An 11,069-nucleotide genomic window follows, 5' to 3' on the forward strand; every position below is an offset into this window, starting at 1 on the left:
AGAAAGGAAGAAAGAAAGAAAGAAAGAAAGAAAGAAAGAAAGAAAGACCTAGTATTTGTGTTCCGACCAGAGAGGAGACCAGTGAGCACCTGGGAAGAACCTCACGCAGTTCTAGAACCTATCATAGTGTTAACCAAGACAAACTGGCTCAGAGTCGTGTAGCCACTTGTCCGAGGTCACACAGAGAGTTGGGGGACCCAGAGACTAGACTTGGAGCCCTCTTCGGATTTGGACTTCTGAGCACGAAGGGCAGGCTGTGCTGAATAAACTTTCTTCTGAATCCTAGCCTTTTGTAGGTCCTTCCCTTCAGCGGCTAGCTGTGGTAAGCGATTTGTGTAAGAGATTACTTGCCTTATGCAAATCTCAGGGTGGAGGTGGGAGCGGGGAAGGAGGAGCAAAAGGAAAGGGACAAGGAAGGAAGGTGGGTGGGCAAAGGAGGAGCACGGGCTGTGAGGCTGGCACGTGGAAGGTGCGCAGTAAACATTTTTTTGAGGCATGATTGAGAGAGATCAGCTTTGTGTAGCTGTGTTCACTTGGTCAAGATCATCAACTTTTTATTTTAAACTGCAAGGATGCTTTGAGGACCACTGGGACTGGGTGTCAAGGGTCGGGGGCAGAGTTGGATCACAAAAAATACATATATATATACACACATTATATATATATGTGTATATATATATAATATGTATATATATACGTATACGTATATACATATACATATACGTAAAATATGTATGTATGTATGTATGTATGTATGTATGTATACATATAAATACACACACACACACACACACACACACACACGCATACATCCACGGGCAGTATTACTGTTACGTGATAGCTGTTCCAGGAGCAGGAGCTGTGTCCCATGGAAATGCGTCGGAGGCCACTTGCAAGGTGACGCCCTTGGCCGCGGCCTGTTATGTCCCTCTGTCCGGATCCCGGAATCTACAACCTAAGACGTGAGACTGGCGACTGCCAGCGATCTCACCAACCAGCTGGGCCTCTTCCTGCCAGGCATCTTGGGGACAATTGAGGGCGTGTTCAGCACCGCGGCCAGCGACTGGTCCCCGCTTACAGCTCTCCACAGCTTTCAGTAGCCGCTGCTGCGCCGCCCTCCCCTCTTTCCACTTGCGCCTCAGCACCGCAGTCCTCCTCCACGCGGAAGCCGGAGAGGTTCCTCCCAAGCACAAAAGGGGTTAAGCCGCTGCACTGTACACACCTATTAGTGCTCACCTGCCCCTGGCCTAGATGACAATCCTTTCACTGTGTATGAGAGAGCTTTCCCGAAGCATTTTAGTGTGTTTGCATATGACTTTGACAGGTGTTTTGCATCACATCTGCCGTCTAAATTGTTAATGCTTCGAAGTCCACAAAGACCTATGGCTGAATGAATCCACACTTGCACGAAAGATTCCACACATAGTGAGAGACTGGATGAAGGAGGTTTGATACAGCCTGCTAGAGAACACACTGCATAAGTTATCAGTGGTGTGTTACAGATGTACCAAATTGACTTTTATTATTATTTTTAAATGTTTATTTGTTTTTGAGAGAGACAGAGACAGAGAGACAGAGCGTGAGCAGGGGGAGGGCAGAGAGTGAGACACAGAACTGGAAGCCGGCTCCTGGGTTCCACGCTGTCAGCACAGAGCTTGAGGCGGGGCTTGAACTCATGAACAGTGAGATCATGACCTGAACCAAAGTCAGACGCTTAACCGACTGCGTCACCCAGGCACCCACCAAACTGACTTAATTTTTTTTTTTATTTCAAACTACTAACTGCTATTTTAAAAAGAGATTACAAGCAGGTCAGGCCACCAGTTACAGTTGACTTTTAATACTTCCCACCCTACATATCAGTAGATCTATGTGTGCAGACAGGTCTTTAGTGCAGAAAACAGAGTGGGATAAATAAAAATACTGTAGGAAATTACTGTCTAAGAATAAAAATCAGAAAAAGATTGTGGGGCATAATTCTAGTCTACTTAGTGCTAAAGCAATAGATGATAGGAAAAAAAAACTTAAAAAAAATCCATGGTGATAAACATTGGGCATGTTGGCTAAAATAGCCAGGTATTTAACTGCATTCGAGCATTTCCTAAAATATAGACAAATTTGTATTGTGTGATGAAGAAGAAACAAGGGATAATATTGAGATTGGTCCATTCACCTACAACAAATAATGTTATATAATATATAAAATTGTCTATAAGTATGTGTTAGGCACTGGGAATAACAAAATAAATAAAACTCAGACAGGCCTTATATTTATAAACTTACAGTCTAGAGAGAAAATACAGTTAAACAATCAATTCCAGTACAGTATGATACGTGTCTTTGAAGAAGCAGATACAATGAGCTCTGTTGAAATATGGAGAAACAATGAATTACATAGAGTTTTAGGGATGGCTTCTCAGAGGAAGTGGTATCTGAGCTGGATCTTGAAAGTTGAGTTTTATCAGATTAAGCAAGGCATGCTCAACTGTTCAGACAGGGGCACAAAGCCCCAATAGAGCAAATGAGCCCAGCGTGTCTTGTCCTTTGAATGGTGTCGGGAGTATTATCATGGATTTGTGGATTTTTATATAGCCAATGCACACCAATCAATTATGGTTACTTCTTTTTTTCTTTCTGATTCTCTGGTTTTCCTGTCTTTGGCTTATGAGATCCTTTTCAAGCCAGCTTCAGAGTCTTTTGACATGACTCACTTAGATTTTGAGAACTTCCTTGCTTTGTGGTACAATAAGATACTCCTAACTCACCTTGTAAATTCCCTACTCTAGACCTAGGGTAGCCATTTCTCCAAGAATTCCTGGTATCTTGTACTGAGAATGGCATTTAGAGACTTAAATTTGGGCAATAGGGCTGGTTATTGCCCCTGGAGCATTGTGGACTAGACCCTGTCTGTGGACAGAGCTAGAATATATGTTTTTAAAGAAATCATGGGATGATAATGATGATGATACAGTAGATAAATCAGAAGTACCCTTATCAAGTGATCAAAATTAGTATCACCCGTGTGATACTCTGGGAAGGACACAATGTCACTTACACAGTGGAATGTACAACCTCAATCTAATCACAAGGAACATCAGACAAATTCAAAATGAGGAATATTCTATTCTAAAAATTCTCTGTTTTATAAAACAAAGAAAGACTGAGAGAATGTTCCAGACTAAAGGAGACCAAAGAGGTGTAACCTCCAACTATAATTCCTGACTCTAGACTGGATCCTAAACTGGAGGAAAAAAAAAACTGCAATGCAGGACAATATTGGGTCCTGGACAAACTTAGAATATGGCACATAGATTAAATAGAAATATCGAATCAGTGTTAAGTTTGCTGAAGTTGGTGATTGTATAAGAGAAAATATCCTTATTCTTAAATATATACACCCATCATGATTTACGCACCTGTTTCTGAAAAATAATTATCTGTGTGTAGATAAATTGAACAAATGATAAAGCAAATGGAGTAAAATATTAATAATAAATGAATTGAGGAAAAGGGTTAAAAGATTTCTTTGTACTTTTCTTGTAACATTTCTTTAATTTGAAATTATTCCATATAAAAAATTAAGAAGTCATAGTTTACATAGGTACTTCCAATTATTTCCTCAACTTATTTGATTTTATATTTACACCTAACACCCTGGTTTCTAACAACATAAATATAAATTATTTGTTACAATATTCACTAAATGATTTCAAACTGATAACATCATCAGCATTACCACTAATAGTAAACTTAACAAATAAAGTTAGAGATTTTTTTGCAGATCTCTTTTGTCCTCAGAATATATCCCACTAAGTGTATATAGTTACTATGTTCTAAAATTACTTGAAATAATGCTTTTCTATGTGTGGTTATGTTACCAATTTGACAAATAATTAGATTTATTTGTTTCAGTTCATCTCAATTTTAGTATTATTTCAAAATTTAAATTTTATTTTATTTATTTTAAATTTTTTTAAATGTTTATTTTTGAGACAGAGAGAGGCAGAGCATGAACTGGAGAGGGTCAGAGAGAGAAGGAGACACAGAATCCAAAGCAGGCTCCAGGCTCTGAGCTGTCAGCACAGAGCCCGATATGGGGCTCGAACCCATAGACCGTGAGATTATGACCTGAGCCAAAGTTGGACGCTTTAACCGACTGAGCTACCCCGGTGCCCCTAAATTTTATTTTTTTAAAGTAAACTCTGTGCCCAACGTGGGACTTGAACTTACGACTGTGAGTTCAAGAGTCACATGCTTTACTGATTGAGCGAGCTAGGTGCCCTAAATTTTATTTCTTAATATGTAAAACATTTATATGATTTGACAAAACTTTAAAACAAACCATGGTCCTAAATTTAAAACTTTAAACTGAACAATATTCAGGAAAAAGTTTACTTCTTTTTCATACTCCCCAATAGACATTTAAAAAATTTAGCTTCTGGTTTGCCTGTCTTGTTTGTGTTTCTATAAACGTGTGTGTGTGTGTGTGTGTGTGTGTGTGTGTGTGTGTTTCTGTAGCCTGCATAAAAGTTATTACACTATATACATTGTTTACAATCTTGATTTTTTATAACATTACATTCTAGAGTTCTCTCATATCAATACTTTTTAAATGGTTTTATAGTACTCCATCTTGAGAAAGGTACATAGTTTCCATTATGGAGATGTACTTTATTTTCATCCTTTCAATGTTTTACTGTTTTTATTTGTTGGTATGCTTTAATAATTTTTTACTGTTATAAATAATGCTGTCACATATGTCAGGTATATTACAGAATGTATTACAGAAAAATATAAAACAAAATTACAGTTTAATAAAAGAACTGGCACATGGCATATATAACTTATTGAATAGCACAAATAAAGAAAGTGTGGAGAGACAGTATATAGTGCCTGAGTGTTGATTCTGAGCTCTAAAAATGCGTATGGAAATATAGTATAAAATGACAGATACAACATTACTTTATATTTTTAGAAGTGGAATTGTTGGATTAAAGAATAAAAGCGTCTGTAGTTTTCTTATACATTAGTTCCCATTATCCATTCCAAGATCCCCAGTAGATACCTGAAACTGGGGATAGTACTGAGCTCTATATACACTATGTTTTTTCCTATACATACATACCTATGAGAAGTTGAATTCATAAATGAGGCACAGTAAGAGATTGACAATAATTGCCACTAATGAAGTGAAACAATTGTAATGATATACTGTAATAAAAATTACATGAATGTGGTCACTCTCAAAATATCTTGTTGCACTGTTCTCACTTTTCCTCTGATGATGTGAGATGACAAAGCGCCTATGTGATAAGATGAAGCGAGGTGAATGAGGTGGGCGTTATGATGTGGCATTAGGCCACTATTGACTTTCTGCCAATACTCAGAAGAAGGATCATCTGCTATGGACTGCGGTTCATCATGAGTAGCTGAAACCACAGAAAGTGACACTGTGGATAAGGGGGGAACACCGTATATCACCACATGTCTCTCCCTGGGTTTGTACCAAATTGTATCTCCATTAACCATGAATAAGAGTGCTTGTTTTCTTCCAACCTCTACAACAGTTTGGTCGGCTCTTAGATTTTTGCCGATTTGTTAGATGAGATATGGTTTCTCAGTGTATTTTTAATTTACATTATTTTATTAGGAGTGAGGTAGAACATCTTTTAATATGTTTAAGGGCTATGTGCCTTTCTTTTTGTATGGGCTTCTAGGCTATCACTTTTGCTTATTTTTCCTATTGGACTGTTGTTTTATTTAAAATTGATTTTTAGGAACTCTTTGTGTTACAGAGACATCTCTTTGAAATAACAAAACTTGAAAATATTTTCCCCAGCTGTTCGCTTGTCTTTTTAATATTGCTTATGGGGTTTTTATTTTGACATTCAAAAGCTTAAAATTTTGGTGTCATCAAGTTTGTCAGTCTTTTTTGTTATTGTTTCTGGATTTTGAGTTATATTTGTAAAACTATACTCATTGCCAAATTATGAAAAATTTTATCCACATTTTACTATATTACTTTGTGCTTTTGTTTTTTTTAATATTTATGTTTCTAATCCATTTGCAATTTATCCTGGTCCATTAAGTGATATATGGTTTCAATTTTATCTTTTCCAAATGATTATACAGCTGTTTCCACATCATGTATTAAAAATTCCACTTTTTCTTAATAATTTGAGGTGTCCCCTTTGTCTTATATAAAATTTCTCTATGTATTTTCAGAGCCCAGACTCAACACTTGGACCCTGTATACTGCCTCTCTATGCTTTATTTGTGCTTTTCAATAAATAGTGTTCTGTCATGTGCCATTTCTTTTTTTATTAAGCTGTAATTATATTTTATATTATTCTTGAACATTTTGCTTAATTACATCTTATTTCCTACTTTAATTAGAACTAGAATTGGATACATCAGGAACTTAAAAAGAGAGGGAGAGACTGAAACATGATTCAAGTTCATGTTTTGGTTTTTTTTTTTTTCTAAAAGAAATCAGAATATAGGATGTGCAGGGCTGATATGATGTGATCAAGAATGGTGCTCCTTCTACCTTTCTGTTTTATCATACCTTGTGAGTGGCTTTCAATATCAAGATTGCTTCATGGCCCAAGATTGTTGCTGGAACTATAGGTGTTCAAATGAGTTCCAGGCAAGAAAAAATAGAAGAGGAGACAAAAAGGCCTTTCCTACTTATGTCACATTGGCCAACTCCTTTTCAGGGGAGGCCGGAAAATATACTTTTATAGCAGGGAGCATTATCACTCCCGAGGTCCTAGATTTGATCAAACAATTTACAATCTCTACTGTTATTTCCCAGCCAGACTGCAATTGGAAAACAAAAATATTTATTTCCTTAAATGGCCCATAAAACTTAGTATAGTGTCTTATGAGTAGTAGATCATTTAAAATAAATACTTAGTGATTTGATTAAATTTCTATTTCCTTTGAAATCATGTATGTAAACATAAGACACATAAGAAGATTCATAAGGAATCTTAAGTGTTACATTTTACCTTTAATAAAAATACATGATTTATTTTCATGTTTCATTCAAACCTTGTACATATATTTGGCTTCATCACTTTTACTTTTTCTATCACATCATGTAGCCTCATTTAAAGAATATCATGCACATATTTCCAACTAAGAAATACACTTTTTTCAGATGGGCAAGCTGTAAGAATCTAGATTTAATATCAAGTACATCAATGGAGAGAAAAATTAAATCTTAGCATTCAGGCACCTAACAAGCATTTTTCTAGTTAGCAAATAAGATACATTATCATGAATGATCACTATCAATAATTAAGTAATTATGCATTTTAGAAATCCATTTAAAAATATTTATGCTTTTCTAATTATAGAAGGAACATATATTGCTTAAAAACTCAAATGTGTTATAAAATCCCAAATATCCATCTCTTTCCAAAGTTTCCCCATAGATATTCCAGTGGGACTTTCCATATTTTTTGTTGGTATTCATACAACTACTTTTACATCTGCTGTTAAGCATTATGACTTTCAACATAGCCATTTCAAATATAAGTAGTACCAAAATTATCTATTACATTTATCAAAGTTATACATTCTATTTTAAATAGTTATACAAAACTTACTAACTATGCTCACACTGGTTTGTGTGTTATTATTTATTGGCATATTGTTATGGAAGAAGAGTATTTAGCTCTCTTACATTCTTAACCCATGCTTCACCTGTATTCAGGGTCGCATGAACACACACACACACACACACACACACACACACACACACACCTTTTTCATCTTCCAAATACAATCACACTGTAATTTTGGGTTAGATCCATCTTCAAGCACTCATACTTCAGGCTGATATAGACATGACTAAATCCAAACCATGTAAGATAACATTCTCCTTTCTTGAACCATGTTTTGTTTTCCTTGCCTGTGCAATGGAAAAGTATGGATTTGCCATTAATAGATATAGAAAAGATTGGAAGTGTAACAGATTTTGAAAAGAAGATTAAGAGCTTAAGTTTAGATGTGCAAAATTAGAAAAGCTTACTAGAAAGTTAAAAAAACAACTTAAGAAGGGAGTTGGATATACTGGTATGGAGATCAGGACTAGAGATGCAAATCTGGGAATAATTCACAATAGATAGCATTTAAAGTCAGGATGCCAACTGAGATAACCTAGGGAATGAGTTTAGCTAGAAAAGAGAAGGGGTCTAAGGCCCTTGAGTTTTGGAGCCCTTCGACTTTTAGAGGTAGGAAATCATGAGAACTAGAAAAAGAAACTCATAAGTGGCCAGTAGAATAGAATTACAAATTTGGAGGATGTGATAGTCTAGAAGACAAGTGAAGAAAGTATATCCAGGAAGAAGGTGTGATCAATTGTATCAGATACTTCCATGGGTCAAGTAAGATGAGAACTGACCATTGTATTTAGCAACATGGAAGTAATTGTTCATCGATGATCTTGGTGGCATGTTGAGGATAAACCTATTTGGTTCAAATAAGCATAGGAGAAAATACTTTGGAGACATTGAGTATAGACAACTTTTTAAAGAGATTTATTATAAAGGGAAGGAAACCAATGAAGTGGTAGGTAGAGGAGGATGTGGGTCCATGGAAGTTCTTTTTAAAGCTGTGATAAATAACAGTATTTTGTGTGCTGCTGCGAATAATATGCTCTAAAGGGGAAACTTGAAAGTGTAATCTAAAATATGCAAAGAAAAAAAAAGAATGGCTGGAGTGGCGTTTCTAAGAGGGGCTGGACCTAGTAGTCAGGTAAAAGTGATGACTTCAGTAGGAGTGTGGCTAGTTCATCATCAAGGACTTGAGAAAATGCAGAGTATGTGAGCACAGATGTAGGAGGGTAGAGAAGTATGCAGGGTGTGGCTTGTGGGAATTCTTTGACAGCTTTGGTTTCCTCAGCAATATAGGAAACAAGGGCAACAGCTGAGAGTGGGTGGGGAAAGAGGTAGTGGAGGATGGAGGAAAGAGATAGAAGTATGAGATAGTTGTCTAGGGAAGTGGGAAAGTGAACACATGAGGGTAATGTATGATTGCTGGGCAGCAGTAAAGGCCTACTTGAGGTTAATGATAATCCAATCAACATGACTGTTGGTTTTCCCATCTTTATGTTCAGTTTCACTGGTGCAGAAATGGAGTGGAAGGAAAGTTTAATTTGACTGTCGTTATGATTTTGTTCAGAAAAGATGAGAAAGCATAAGAGGAACAAAGATGTGGAGGTTCTAGCCAAGGAATTGATTAGAACTATTGACCATTGAGTTTAAGCTGAAAGAAGGAAGAGAGTACATGAGGAGAGAAGAGGAGAGTACAGAGAAGAGATGATTAGATCAATGAATTGTCTCTTTGTTTCCAAGCTATAAAAATTGCCCAAGATGTGCCTTGGTGTGAGTCTTTTTCCATTCGTTATGCTCCATGATCTTTTGGCTTTTCGATTTATGTTCTTCAGTTCTGGAAAATTTTATTGAATTATTTTTTTTGTTATATACCTCCCCCTCCACTTTATCTAGTCTCCTTTTTAAGACTACTGTTATTTATATGTTGGGCCTTCTAAAGTATCTTCTGTTTTGTTTTGTTTTCTTTCTCATTCTTATTTCATGAATGCAATATCATCTCATAGTGCCCTGGAAATACTAATTATAATTTTTGGAAATTTTATTTTGCTCCTTGTGCTTTGTTTTTTTCAAAGTTCTTACATTCCAATATAATGCAACCCCATGCACCCACCCCCCACCTTTAAATGTTGTCAATATTTTGCCAATTTTTTTCATCTAATCCACCAACTTTTGCATATATATATCTTTTAATACAAAATAAAACAAAAACCCAAAATCAAATAACAATAAGGGAAGTATTAAATAAACTATGGTTAAACCATGCAAGGAAATATTAAGAAAGGGAGAGAACCAGTGGAGGAATTGGCCCTGGGAGAAGTGGATTATATGAGACCACCTCTGAGAGGTGTGAAGAGAGATCTCTTGGACTCTAAATGTATTTGCAAGTTCTTAGAAGTAATATTTTATTCTTTTAGATAATAGATTGTAATGCCCATTATTTTAGATAGGAGAGAATAATGACAAATCTACATACAACACTATATTATGATGATATGAAAGAGTGAGGTCCTAATTAATATTTTAAATTTGTTTCCTGTTAATGATATTTAGTACTCCACCATTATAACTCATTCAACATATGAGCTTCAAAACCCCCAACTATGTATCAAAAGCATGAAGGAAAACCCCCAAATGAGCAGTCATCTGTGTAGTAGGATTACAGGTCATATTTACTTTGTTCTACATTTCTTGATTTTCAAATTTCTACAGTGGAAAAGTATTACATTTATAACAACAGCATATATAACATGTACTGAAATTCCTTTATCTATTTTCTTTTTTCTTAAGTTTTATTTATTTTGAGTGAGAGAGACAGAGAGACAGTGTGAGTGGGGGGAGAGACAGAGAGAGAAGCAGAGAGACAGAATCCTAAGCAGTCTCTGTACTGTCAGCACAGAGCCCAACTCACGAGCTGCGAGATCATGACCCAAGATGAAATCAAGGGTTGACGCTTAACCAACTCAGCCACCCGGGCTCCCCACTTTGTCTATTTTCTTAAAGAGGAAAAGGTTTAACCATGAAATGTGTGTTCTAAAGATACGATTGAGATGAGGTAGTCTCCCTCAATGCAGTCTCCATTCTGAAGGTTCCCTTAGCTGCTTTTTTGGCCCCATCTGGGAGAAAGATGAGGGGTCATTCTTGGGAAGACATTCCTATAGACCTAGGTCTCCCCTGAATGATCCCTCCTTCTTCCTTGCTTCCAGCCTTCTGCACCATGAGGTCCATCGGTACTGACACTGCAGTGTGACAAACACTGGAGGCCCCATCTCTGATAAAGTGGGTGTGCAGAGTGATGCATAATTCAACTGATTTGGTTCAACTTTCAGCTCTTTATTAGGGTCTTTCAGTCATCAGATGCCTCCTCTGCGTCCCTTTGACTCTTATTGTGGTAAAATACTGTGTGTGTGTGTGTGTGTGTGTGTGTGTGTGTGTGTGTGTGTGTGT

This window comes from Herpailurus yagouaroundi, unplaced genomic scaffold, assembly GCF_014898765.1.
Source record: "Herpailurus yagouaroundi ecotype Mexico unplaced genomic scaffold, PumYag 159, whole genome shotgun sequence".
NCBI classification, from domain to species: Eukaryota; Metazoa; Chordata; class Mammalia; order Carnivora; family Felidae; genus Herpailurus; species Herpailurus yagouaroundi.